The sequence below is a fragment of the Phacochoerus africanus genome, chromosome 1 (genome assembly GCF_016906955.1).
Source record: "Phacochoerus africanus isolate WHEZ1 chromosome 1, ROS_Pafr_v1, whole genome shotgun sequence".
NCBI lineage: Eukaryota > Metazoa > Chordata > Mammalia > Artiodactyla > Suidae > Phacochoerus > Phacochoerus africanus.
Window position 1 is genome coordinate 122,443,679 of NC_062544.1, and position 13,019 is coordinate 122,456,697.

A 13,019-nucleotide genomic window follows, 5' to 3' on the forward strand; every position below is an offset into this window, starting at 1 on the left:
TAATGTGACTCTATCTCAAAAATAATGCTGACCGAAAGAAGCTGACTATGTTCAGAAGGACACTACCTATGGAAATATCAAACAAACAACATTTTTTGATTTGCAGGGAAACAAACTCACCTAAGAAACAGATGAACCTTAGCAGGTGGGAAACATAGCAACTTCCAGATAATGGATACCTCTAAAGCAGTAGTTCTCAAAAGGGACTGATTTTTGCCTCCCAAGGATGTCTGGAAACTTATGGAGCCTTTTTTAATTGCTGCAAGTAGGAAAAGGTGTGCTATGCTATATCTAGTGGATACAGAAGAGTCACTGCTAAAAAACCTCCCATCCAGGACAGCTCTCCATAAGAAAGAAGCATCTGGCCCTGAAATGTCAATGGTTCCAGGGTTCAGAAACCCAGGTTTTAAAATAGAGGAAGATGAGAGTTAACAGACATGGGGCATATCTCTAACTTTGCATTTTAAAAAAGATCAGAGGCACATACAGGAATACGTTAAATTTTTTAAAAATCTGTAACACATAGATAACCACATTATTCTCTGTGCATTTTTTTATATTTGAAATATCTCTCATAAACTTTAAGTTTAAATAATTCAACAAATAAACACAGGGTTAATTTCCAAAACTCATGGCTGTTATGTACTTCTTTAATTAGCATATTTCTGAAAATGTATTTTTGGAAAAATATTCTCACACCCATGATCAAATTTTATTTGCACATTTTTTCCTGGTGTTCATTCTATACTGAGTTATGTGGAAGAATTCCGAATTTATCTATTCTATCACAGTTGCAGGCAAGAACATTCTAATGCCATCCCCGAGAAAGCTAATTTGGTCCTTTCTTATTTTTATAGCATACTTTAATAATTCTAGTCAATTTTCTGAAGGAGCTGATTAGCTAGAAGGGTGGATCTGTATCACACATGCTTTCATACTTCCTTAACTAGGTGGCTTTTGATGGGAAGGTCTCCCAGTCTTAAGGATTTGGGGAGTTCCTTGAACCTGCTTTGAAATGAACTAGTGCATGACTTTGCTTTGGGTTGGCAAACTTTTTCTGCAAAAGGCCAGAGAGTAAATGTTTCAGGCTTTGCAGGCTATATGGTCTCTGTCACAAGTAGTCAACTTTGCCACTGCAGCACTGAAGCAGCCACAGACACACAGGAAGTATTGAGTGCAGCTGGGTTCCAATAAAACTTTAGTTACAAAAAAAGATGGGGTGGAATTTGGCTCCAGGCCATTGTTTGTGCACGCCTGGAGGATAAGCGAAAATGGTATTACTTTAAAATACTACTTCAAACTTAAGGTATCACTTACGTTTTTGGAAATAAACTTTTGCATATACTTCAAATGTTATATAAAATATGCACAACTAAAAAAAATGAATTCATAATATGAAAAAGCCCATAAATGATGACAAGATCCCTTTTTTAGATTTACAGTATATCAACTTCTTTCTGGAAGTATGTTATATGATTTGATTTACTAAATGACTAATTGTAATAGCATAATTGTAAATTATGCTAGTAATGATTCTTTATAGTAAAATAAATACACATATCTTATCTTCAATTTGGCTAAAGGGTTGGAATGACAAGGACAGTGAAACTATACTCCCTGCACAAATACTAGCTTTCTATTAGGTTTGCCATTTCACCTGAATAATTCCTTATAATCATGAATAATGATGTTATTCGACAACCTAATGATATCATGGTGTGTAGCTTCAATCCATCTGTCTTTGTCAAGCAGGTCAAATATTTGTATTCCGCTGCACTAGGCAAAGTTGAACAAACAGTTAAACAATATCATGGCCCTTAATTATTTCTCCAAACCAAACCAGCAAGTCCAATTTTCCATTCTAGATCTATGCAATTCAAATCTACTTCAAAGGAATTTATCACCTACTCAGTTTTTAACCAGGTATAAGCTCATTTTTTTTTCCCCTAATGGTTTAAACTCAAAGAAAAACCCCAAATTCTAAGGATTTTTTTTTTTTTTTTGCTTTTTAGGACCACACCCGAGGCATGTGGAAGTTCCCAGGCTAGGGGTCCTAGGCCACAGCCACAGCAACGTGGGGTTCAAGCCACATCTGCAATCTACACGACAGATCACAGCAATGCCAGATCCTTAACCCACTGAGTGAGGCCAGGGATCAAACCACCACCCTTGTGATTCCTAGTTGGGTTCATTAACCACTGAACCACGAAGGGAACTCTAAGGATATTCTTAATTGGTTGTTGCTGGATACTTACTCTACAACAAAGATTTGTAACTATCAAAATATACCAGAAATGTTCATATTATACAGGTATCTGAAATACATAGTGTGATGTCTTGAAATTGGCACTGAAGGTAAGAATAAAATAATTTATGACAGATCTGAATTATAGCATCCATGAGGAAATGCTATCTTGATAGCATCTGCCTTGCTTGGAAAATCTATGAATGACTCCTCCTGGAAAACAATTCCAAATGGCTGATGTAGAAGGACATGCCTCATTCGGTGTTCTTATAGGGTCTATACAAGACCAGGGCCCTTGGGAATGGAGAATGCTGAGAATAGCAAGGTATGATGTGAAGACACCTAAACAATGGTGCAGAAAAAGGTACATATGAATCTTCTTCCTTCGACCTTTAAAGCCAGAGGCTTCTCATTCCTCTCTCTAGAAGGCCTTATTCATCTGGTTCCAGGCTCCCAAGCTTTTCCTACTTCCTTGTCATCCTTCATCCCCACAGGTTTTCTTTCTGCTTTTAGAAGTCCAATGCATTATTATTATTAGAACAGAACCTTCTTTCTGCTGTTAGACATTCTTGAGCATACCAATGTTTTTCTGCTCCAGGACCTTTATTCTTCTTTCCCTCTACCTGGAATTCTCTGCCATTATCCTTTATGGGGCTTGTGTCTCCTTATTATTCAGTTCCTAGATGACATGTCACCCCCAAAGAGAAACCTTTCCTAACTAACCAGTCTCAAACAGTCTTTATTTTGTTTTATTTAAAATCTAACATGTAGTTCATGGTTTTTTGTTTTAATCTTTCACTGTCAACCTCTGCATACCAGAATAAAAATAGGACCCTTATCTACCTGTTAGTTGTTTTTATACCCAGAGCCTGGCACACAGTAGGAACTATTATTCATTATATGATAAATGACCACAGCCATTCATTCGCAATAGACAACTATGTGTCTAATGTGAGGTCAGCAAGCTATAGTCCAAGGGTCAAACCAGACTGAGGCATGTTTTTATAAATAAAATTTTACTAGAACCCAGCCATGCTCATTTATTTACTTGTTGCTTATGGCAGCTTTCATAATACAACATAGCTGACTAGTTATAAGACCAGGTGGTCCAGAAAGTACTTAGCACATTTTTCTTTACAAAGAATGTTTGCTGACTACTGGTCCAGGGCACCGTATATGTTATGAATACATAAAATTAATAAAAGTACTGTCCTTGCCTCTAAAGGGGTTACATTCCAATTCATATGTCTGATTCAAACTCTTCTGAATTAAAATCCTACAACCCCAAAGAAAGCTTCTTTAAAGCTCTAAGAGTCGCCAAGCAAGAGGTGTAGTAGTGTTTTATGCATTAGACCAGCTGGCTGAAAGCCTGGTAAGTAGGACCCCAAGCAAGGAGGCCTGAAACAGTCAATGAAAGCGATAGAGAAAAGACTGATCTGGAGCTTCACTATTTAACATGTTAGCCCTAGGATCTGTACCAATATTAATTAAAATTGACTTAAAAATTCAGGACCTCAACCATACTAGCCAAATTTCAAGTGCTCAGAAACTGCCAAATGGCTACTGTATTGATAAAGAATGGATTTATAAAACTTTTTCATCATCACAGGAAGTTCTAGTGGTTAGCACTGGCCCAGAGGTTCAAACATGTATATCCCACATGTTCAGTGGGCAGCTTGAATTACTTGGAAGCTGTCTAGGAAGCTAGGGGTCATGTGATGCCCTTCTTTGCAGGAACCTACCCTGGAACAGCACAAATTAAAACTGAATTACGATTTAAAAAAAATGTTCAAGGAGTTCCCTTGTGGCCTAGCAGTTAAGGACCTGGCATTGTCACTGCTATCACTCAGGTTTGATCCCTGGCCTATGAACTTTTACAAACTGTGGGCACAGCCAAAAAAAAAAAAAAAAGATAAAGAACATGTAGCACAAATATTGCATTCTGCTCTACAAAGGAAGTTTTAAGCAAATATAAGCCACACTCAGCTGTTCATCAGTGTAACTATGCGGTTAAGAATAGAAACACCAGCATTAGGCTGCTCAGGTTAGGGTTCATCTCAGAAAAAGAACTTTACCTCTCTTCATCTATCCTTTTATTTTTTTAAGATGAAGACAATAACTTAAAGGCTTTTTGTGAATATTAAGTGAGTTAATACACAGCACCTGGCCCATAGTAAGGACCATATAAGCACTGGCTTTAAAGAAATCATCTTGAGCAACTAGCACAGGACTAGGCACATAGCAGGTAATCTTTAAGATGTATTGAAATTAAACTTAAGTAGACTCCCCAAGCCAGTGGCACCAACAGGCTGATATGTAGAAAGAGTGGACAGAAAACTGACTCACTTATCTGAGAACAAGCAATTCTGGAAAAAAGGCTGGTCTCTGAGAAACCACTTCTCATCATCCTCTGAAAAGATGACAAAATAATATGATACAAGGAACTCAATTTCAATATACGTTTAACATTTTTGATAACTTCATAGATAGCCACTATTTATCTTATTTGAGTTATATAAAGATACATAAACACATTTAAACAATTCAAGCCACAGCCTTTTAGAATTGCCATACTATCCTATAACATTCATGTCTATAGATATTTCTTTTTAGTTAAGAGATCCCAACTAACCAATATTTCACCAGCTGTCTCAATCATGATTAATTTCTGCATATTTTTTTCTCTCAACCTTGAGGGTCCAGCTTACTATCTTTCAGTGTTGGTTCGTGAATGTACATCATAAGTATCTAGGGTGATGTGTTTGTTTTAAATTCCAATTCCTACTCTCATGTTTCTAATTCAGAATTCCAAGGGTGGAAGAGTCAGGGTGTGGCCAAGGAATCTGCACTTTTTCGGGGGCCTCCTGGCATCTTAGTTATTCTAGATCAAGATTTGTATATCCATAAGAAGAAATAATACTAAGGAGTGAAATACTTGGGAATCAGTGCTTTTCCCTTTTGGAAAGGTAATGGTGTGAATAATATATGCTTTGCTCACTCTCATTCGTATGGCTGTTTGTTATGTACATAGATACACACAGTACTCATAGGCACAAAGTATTCAAAGAAAATCTAAAGACATAGCCTCTTTTCCATCAAGGAGCTTCTTGAGTAAGTTGCGTCCACATAAATGATGCTAACAAATATCATGATGATACATGATTGAGAGCTCAATGAGTGGAAATGTAATAAGATTTCAGAGGAAAAAGCAATCAAGCCAGTCTAGGTTGTCAGCAATGTGAAAAATGGCCTTCTTTGTATCTGATAGCAGGGCAAGCAGGAAAAGAGTGACAGCAGATATTAAACTCAGTGGGTTTCCCAGGGCTTTGTTCTTGATTCAGTTAAGAGCTTCAATCTTTGGACACAAAAAGACTAAAGCAAAAATGACAGCCTTGCTAGTTATTAACCCAAGTGGCCTGGGAAAGATCACTATGGCTTTACCAGATGGCCAAAAGTAGTTCCATCTCAGTGGTGATGAAGGAATGACAATCTGGGGCACCATGACCTGAGCCAGCAGGCAGGCCCCAGGTCTTAGAAACTGTCCTTGAAGGCCCAGCACAGCGCAGCACAGTCATGCCTTCCCATGGCAACTGTAATAAAAATCATTGGCTGGTCTCCTCATTTGACATCTAATCAAACACTTCAGCCTAAAGTAACTTTTCTCATGGTTCCTGTCTTAACGCTCCCAATGATACTGTCAAATTCTGGAAAGAAGGGTATTCATCTCATTTCTTGGCAAGTCCCCTAGTGCCTAGCACAGTGATGTCCTACATCAAGAAAAGGTCTTGAACTGAACCATCATTTAGAGAACCCGCACAGGAGTTCCCATCGTGGCACAGCAGAAACGAATCTGCCTAGGAACCATGATGTTGCAGGTTCAAGCCCTGGCCTCGCTCAGTGGGTTAAGGATCTGGCATTGCCGTGAGCTCTGGTGTAGGTCGCAGACACAGGTCCGATTTGGCATTTCTATGGCTGTGGTGTAGGCCAGGAGCTGTAGCTCTGATCAGACCCCTAGCCTGGAAACCTCCATGTGCCACAGGTGTGGCTCTAAAAAGACAAAAAGACCAAAAAAAAAAAAAAAGAAGAAAGAAAACCTGAACAGGACACTACTGTGTCTCATACACTCTGTTAGGCGCCCAGTGGAACAGACAGCTAGGTTACTGCCAGTGGCAGTGATAAAACTATGGTCTATGATAGCTGAAGATTCCTTTGTGGGATGTAGGAAAAGTCACTCAGCTACACAGTTCAAATTGGTGAACTATATGGTATATGAATTATATCTCAAGAAAGCTGTAATAAAAAAATAAATAATAGCCACATAGCTGGTCACATCTTACAAGTCTATTAGGTGAAAGCTGAGGGAAAAAAACAAACATACAGAGCTTACTTAGCCATTCCTATTTAGACTGATTGTGACAAGGTGGTAATACATGATGACACTGTACCTACATACTATGAAAAACAGAATGCTTCTAAGAGGCAACAAGATAGTAAAACTCAATTTATACAATTGTGTTTAAGTACTAGGCTACAGAATCAGAAAAAGAGAGGGTCAACTTTTGGTTCTCTTCCTTAGTGGTGTGACCTTATCAAATCACATAGCCTATTCAAACCTCAGTTTCTCCATCAGTAAAATTGAATAAACTTATTAAAAATATTCAATCTTAATACATCACTGATAATCAAATAAGTGTAAATTAACACAGCACCATTTGCACTTATAAAACTAGCATAGATTGGGCGTACTATGGCTATTTAAATGCAATAGCAAAATGTTTCCCTACTCTGCTTATAGATACATATACTTTACAATGTTTGCAGGATGACATAATTGTGATAATTCAGAAACAAAGTAAAAGTTCTAAACTAAATGAAATACATCAATTATGGAAAATCCAAAAAATGGAATATTATGGAACCACTGACAATGAAGTAAGCAATGTTTTAATGATAAGGAAAAACTCCTGTGATATTAGAAAGGAAGGAATAGGATATAATATTATACACAGAATATGATGCCAGTTTTACTTAAAACTGTTTAGAAGAAGATCAGAAGAAAAGAAAACATCTTAAAAGATTAACAGGGATTAACTGCATGTGGGATAATCCCTGGATGTGGGATTATTAGTGTTTTTTACTTTCTTCTTCACACTTTTGTGAACTGAAAAAAAAAAAAAAACAGTAGTAAACTTTTGCTTATTTTATTTGTAACAGATGTATGCAATACCCATTCATAAGAAATGAAAAATAAACCTTATTTTATATTGTCATCCAATTATATCATAAACTGAGGTTAATTTTACTATACAGATCAATGGCTACATAGCATAAATGATCAAAATAAGAATTGGGAAGTATATTCTCAAAATATCAGCATATCTGCTATCCAACCATACTCACAGGCACCAATGTCAAGAGTCATATTTTTTAAAAAACAATTTTTAGTTCAGTAAGCTGCTGAATAATTTAAAATTCTTTACCATCCAAACTCTTCTCAACACAGCCACTTGTTAATTATAAAATAATTACATAATACAGTTAATAAAAGAACTGCCAAATACAATATTTATCTGAGGAGTCTCATGAAGCTTCCTGAGCTTCAGAGATAGTACATAATGTCTGCACTCAACCACGACCCCAAATGTGAAAGCGATTAACCAAATAATGAAGGAAATTACACTTTAAAAAGAAGAGAAAAAAAATGCTTTAAAAGGATTTTTTTTCTTTAAAATAATTTGTGAAGAGGAAGAAATATCTCCCTAAAATCATAGCTATTAGCTCCTCGACTGGGTAAGCCCTTCTGCCTTAAGATAAGCCCAATCATGGAAATCAAATTTAGCAGTGATTGAATTTACAATTATTTTTTCAAAGTTTGAGGAAAAGGAATAACTGCATTACGTGCAATGGGCTGAACAAATTCTGTTCTTTGAGTTCAGGGTAGAAATCAAAGTGTTGTAGGCCAGGACAACGTCATGAACATGAACCAAGAGGAATGGAGGGATCAGGGGAAGAGCCTGCTTCCCAACTCATTACCTCCAAAGGTTTGCAGTTCTTGCAGTCCTTGGACATTCGCCAAAGCTATTTTCTACCTAACTATTTAGATCATGGGCCATAAATCCAGATGGGGAAACAAAACACATAAAGACAGAAATCCTTCTGAAGCCCACTGTTTTTTTTTTTTTAAGTAAGTAAAGGACTAAAGCAGGTCAGCCAAGTTACCTGGAATAAGGCTTGTTCCAGACCTAAGATACATTCTGATTTTTGCCATTGGAGTCACCTCATTCATTTCAAGACTCCACTACTTAAAAATCTGGGTGAATTTGGACAGGTTACTTCCCTAGAGCTAGATTTCTTTCTGAATATATTAATATCCAATTAACGAAATAAGTCAGTTTTAAATATGTGGTAGCTGTTTTATTACTGACTATGAAGAGTTCATAGAAAAAGTATCTGTTAATGAATTTAGTTACTAGAAATAAAACTTTCCCTAAAATCTATTTTTAAATGTTTTATATCAAAGTCACAAAAATGTTTTTAGCTGCTTCTGACTAACGCAGGTCCACATTCTCTCTTACATTTATATTTTTCACCTTCATTTCTCTTCTGGATGAGATCATCCCTCAGGGTTTCTTCCAGCTCTATCATTCTATGATAATCAGAATGGATGGTGAAAACATATTATTCAGGCTCTGTTTTTGATTGCTATTTTTCCTGTGATAAATCTGAGAGAGCTGTCTAAATCCCCTGCTGATTGTCCTGGTCAAGATGTTGATAAACTCTTAGATTTCTGCATCCAGTGGCACTCACCTGCATGGACAAAGAGTTATTTTCTGATTCTGAAAACCTCTATATCATCATCTTTTTTTCTTATAAGCTTTAATTTGGTGGCATTAACCCTCAGTTTACCAAATGTGGCCTTCTCATGTCAACCCATTGCAGCTTTTTGTAGAAGAGGCCATTAGATCATTTGCAAAAGTCAGGTTCGATTACTTCTCATTTTCAGCCAGTTTCATGACTATGACCAACTTGCTCTTTAGTCTTCTTTTCTTCCAATTAATCAACAAACCTCTAAGAGAAACGTAAAAGCTTGATGGCATTTTCTAATGATAATACTCTTCACAGCCAGTAGAATTGAGCTTTACATGTCATTTTACAGCTTCTTGTTATGTAGTGAGTGATAATGAAGCAGTCCATAAATACTTGTTTCATGTCCCACATGACTGATATCTCTTTTTTCCCCATGGTGCTTTTGTAGGCATGGTGGGCAGGTGGGAAACGAGGGATGCACTCCACAGGATCAGTAGCACAAACCCAAAGCTCATGTTTATTTTGTAAACATCAGCCCTTCAACACTGATCACCTGGGAGAAATTATTTATGAACTTTTTTCTATATTACAGGGCTTCTTTGTTTGGCAAATCTATTCCTTTAGAGTCATTATTGGAGATAGATATTCCTTTGTCTTAAGATCTTGGACTAATTTATTTACCATCTATGACAGATCACAGTATTTACAGATATTCACTCTCTCTGTTCCACTGATAATAGGATGGCCATATGACTTGTTCTGGTCCATGGAACCTGAATGGATCTAACACACGGCCCTTCTGAGTAAAAGCTTTAAATATGTGCATGTGGTCTAGCTTGGCCTCTTAAGCTCCTGTCTTTTACCATAAGAGTAACACGTTCCAGATAGTGGCTGCTCCTTCAGCCTGGGCAGGGAGAAGACAGGTGGAACAGACTCAAACCTGGCTGAGCCCAGACAAGTCTGTCAGAGCTATAGCTGCTCTGCAGACCTGTGTGCAATAAATTCATGATGATGCTATTCTAAGTCATCAAGATTCCGAAGTGCTTTGCTACCCTGTAAAAGCTGACTGATACACTGTCCTTAAATCTTAATTACTTAATTTAGTGACTAATTACTGAGTGCTTACTCTAGGTAAAACACTGTGTTAAGGCTACCACAGAGAAAAAATATATATATATACCATCCCTGCTTTCACATTCCAGAAGAACAGATGGAAATTACTGATCACCTTAGCTCATGCACAATTACAGAGAGATAAATACTATGAAGGAAGGGAACATAGACAGTTCCATTAGAGCATACAATAAAGGAAAATGACCAGCACTGATCTGTCAGAAAAGCCTTTCTAGAAGGAGGCTGGTAGAACAAACAGGTGTCAACAAGGTGAAAAGTCAGTGGAAGAACATTCCACTCAAGGGAAACAAAAGAGTGCAAGGCCCTTGTAGCTGAAGAAAGCATGGTTTGGTGGAGGAACAGAAAAGGCTGGGATAGCTGGGGCATGCAAGTTGCAGAAAGGGCCAGTAGGAGATGAGATCAGGGAGAAAGATGGATGTGAGACCAGAGGGCTTCAAAGGACATGTTTAAAAAGCTAGAGAGTCTTTAGAAGTGAAATAGAATTTTTAATAAAGAAATTCCAAGCAAACAGAAGTCTTGAACTGGATGGCATCACTGGAGAATTCTACCAAATATTCAAAAATAACTTACACAGATCCTTCTCAAACTTTCTAAAAAGACTAAAGAGAGGGAACACTCCTCAAGTCATTCTATAATCCACTATCACCCTGACACCAAAACCAAAGACACTAGCAAAAATGAAATTACAGTCCAATATCTTTGATGAATATAAATGCAAAAATTCTCAGCAAAATATAACAACCTGAATCCATCAACACATAAAAATGATCACACACAATGATCAAGTTGGATTCATCCCAGGGTAAAAAGGAAGCTTTATATGCAAATCAATCTATGTAATACACCACATCAACAAATGAAAAGACAAAACACACATAATCATTTCCATAGATGCAGAAAAAGCATTTGATAAAATTCCACATTCATTCATGATTCATCACTCTTATTACAAAAGTAGGTAACATATCCAAATATAATAAAAGCTATTTATAAAAAACCCACAGCTAACATAATACTCAAGAGTGAAGAGCTGAAAGCCTTCCCACTAAAATCTGGAACAAGGCAAGAATGCCTATTCTCACCACTTTTATAGTATTGGAAATTGTAGTCACAACAATCAGAAAAGCAAGAAAGGAGGGAGGAAGGGAAGGAGGGATGGAAGGAGTAACCAAATTGGAAGACAAGAGGTTAAATTGTCATCATATACACTATATTGAGATGATATTCTACATAGAAAACCCTGAAGACTACACACAAAAACTATTAGAACTGATAAACAAATTCAGCAGGGTAACAGGATACAAAATTAACATACAGTAATCTGTTGCATTTCTTTACACTAACAATGAAATATCAGAGATGGAAAGTAAAACAACCAACCACTTTTTAAATTGAGGTAAAAAATAAAATACTTAGGAATAAATCTGACCCAAGGAGGCTGAGAACTATAAAATACTGATAAAGGAAACTGAACATGATCCAAATAAATGGAAAATAGCCCATTCTCTTGGATTAGAAAAATTAAAATTGTTAAAATAAGCATACTATTCAAAGCAATCTACAGATTTAAGGTGATGCCTATGAAAATATCCATAACATTTTTTTACAGAACTAGAGCAAATAATCCTAAAATATACAAAAACTCACAAAAGACACAGAATTGCCAAGCAATCCTGAGGGAAAAGAAAAGTTTGAGGCCTAACCCTCCCCAAATTCATGCAATACTACAAAGCTACAGCAATCAAAACAACATGGTACTGGCACAAAACAGACATATGGATCAGTGGAAGAGAATAAAGAGCCCCGAAATAAAATCCCACACACCTACAGAATTAATCTTTTAAAAGGGAGGCAAGAATGTACAATGGAGAAAAGACGGTCTCTTTAGCAAGTTGTGTTGAGAAAGCTGGACAGTCGCATGTAAATATTATCAAGTTAGAACACTGCCTCAGACCATACACAAAAATAAATTCAACATGGCTTAAAGATTTAAACATTAGACATGACTCCATAAAACTCCTACAAGAGAACATAGGCAAAACATTCTCTGACATCCACCATACAAATGTTTTCTTAAATCAGTATCCCAAGGCAATAGAAATAAAAACAAAAATAAACAAATGGGACCCAATCAAATTTACAAGCTTTTGCACAGCAAAGGAAACTGTAAACAAAATGAAAGGACAACCTACAGACTGGGAGAAAATAGTTGCATGAAATATGACTGACAAGGGATTACTCTCTGAAATATACAAAAACCTGATACAGCTCAATAACAAAACAGACAACCCCATTAAAAAATAGGCAGAAGACCTAAATAGACATTTCTCCAAAGACATACAGATGGCCAAAATGCATGTGAAAGATCCCCAGTATCACTAATTATTAGAGAAATACAAATCAAAATGGCAGTGGGATATCACTCACACTGGTCAAAATGGCTGCAATTAAAAAGTCTACAAATAATAAATGCTCAAGAGGGTATGGAGCAAAGGGAACCTTCCTACACTGTTGGTGGGAATGTACATAGGTATAACCACTATGAAAAACAGTATGGAGTTTCCTCAAAAAACTAAAAATAGAGTTACCATGATCCAGCACTCCCATTCCTGGGCATATATCTGGAGAAAAGTCAAAAAGATACATGCTCTTCAATGTTCATAGCACCACTATTCACAGTAGCCAAGACACAGAAACAACCTAAATGTCCATTGACAGATGAATGGATAAAGAAGATGTGAGAGACACACACACACACACACACACACACACACACACACAATATTACCAGCCACAAAAACAATGAAATAACATTTTCAACAACATGGATGGA

General features: G+C 36.7%; 1 protein-coding gene across 4 annotated transcripts in view; it reads right to left on the reverse strand.

Annotated features, from left to right (window-relative positions):
* FHIT (fragile histidine triad diadenosine triphosphatase) overlaps positions 1 to 13,019 on the reverse strand; it is a 1,432,969-nt gene that overhangs the window by 739,289 nt on the left and 680,661 nt on the right. The gene's annotated exons all lie outside the window — the stretch shown is intronic.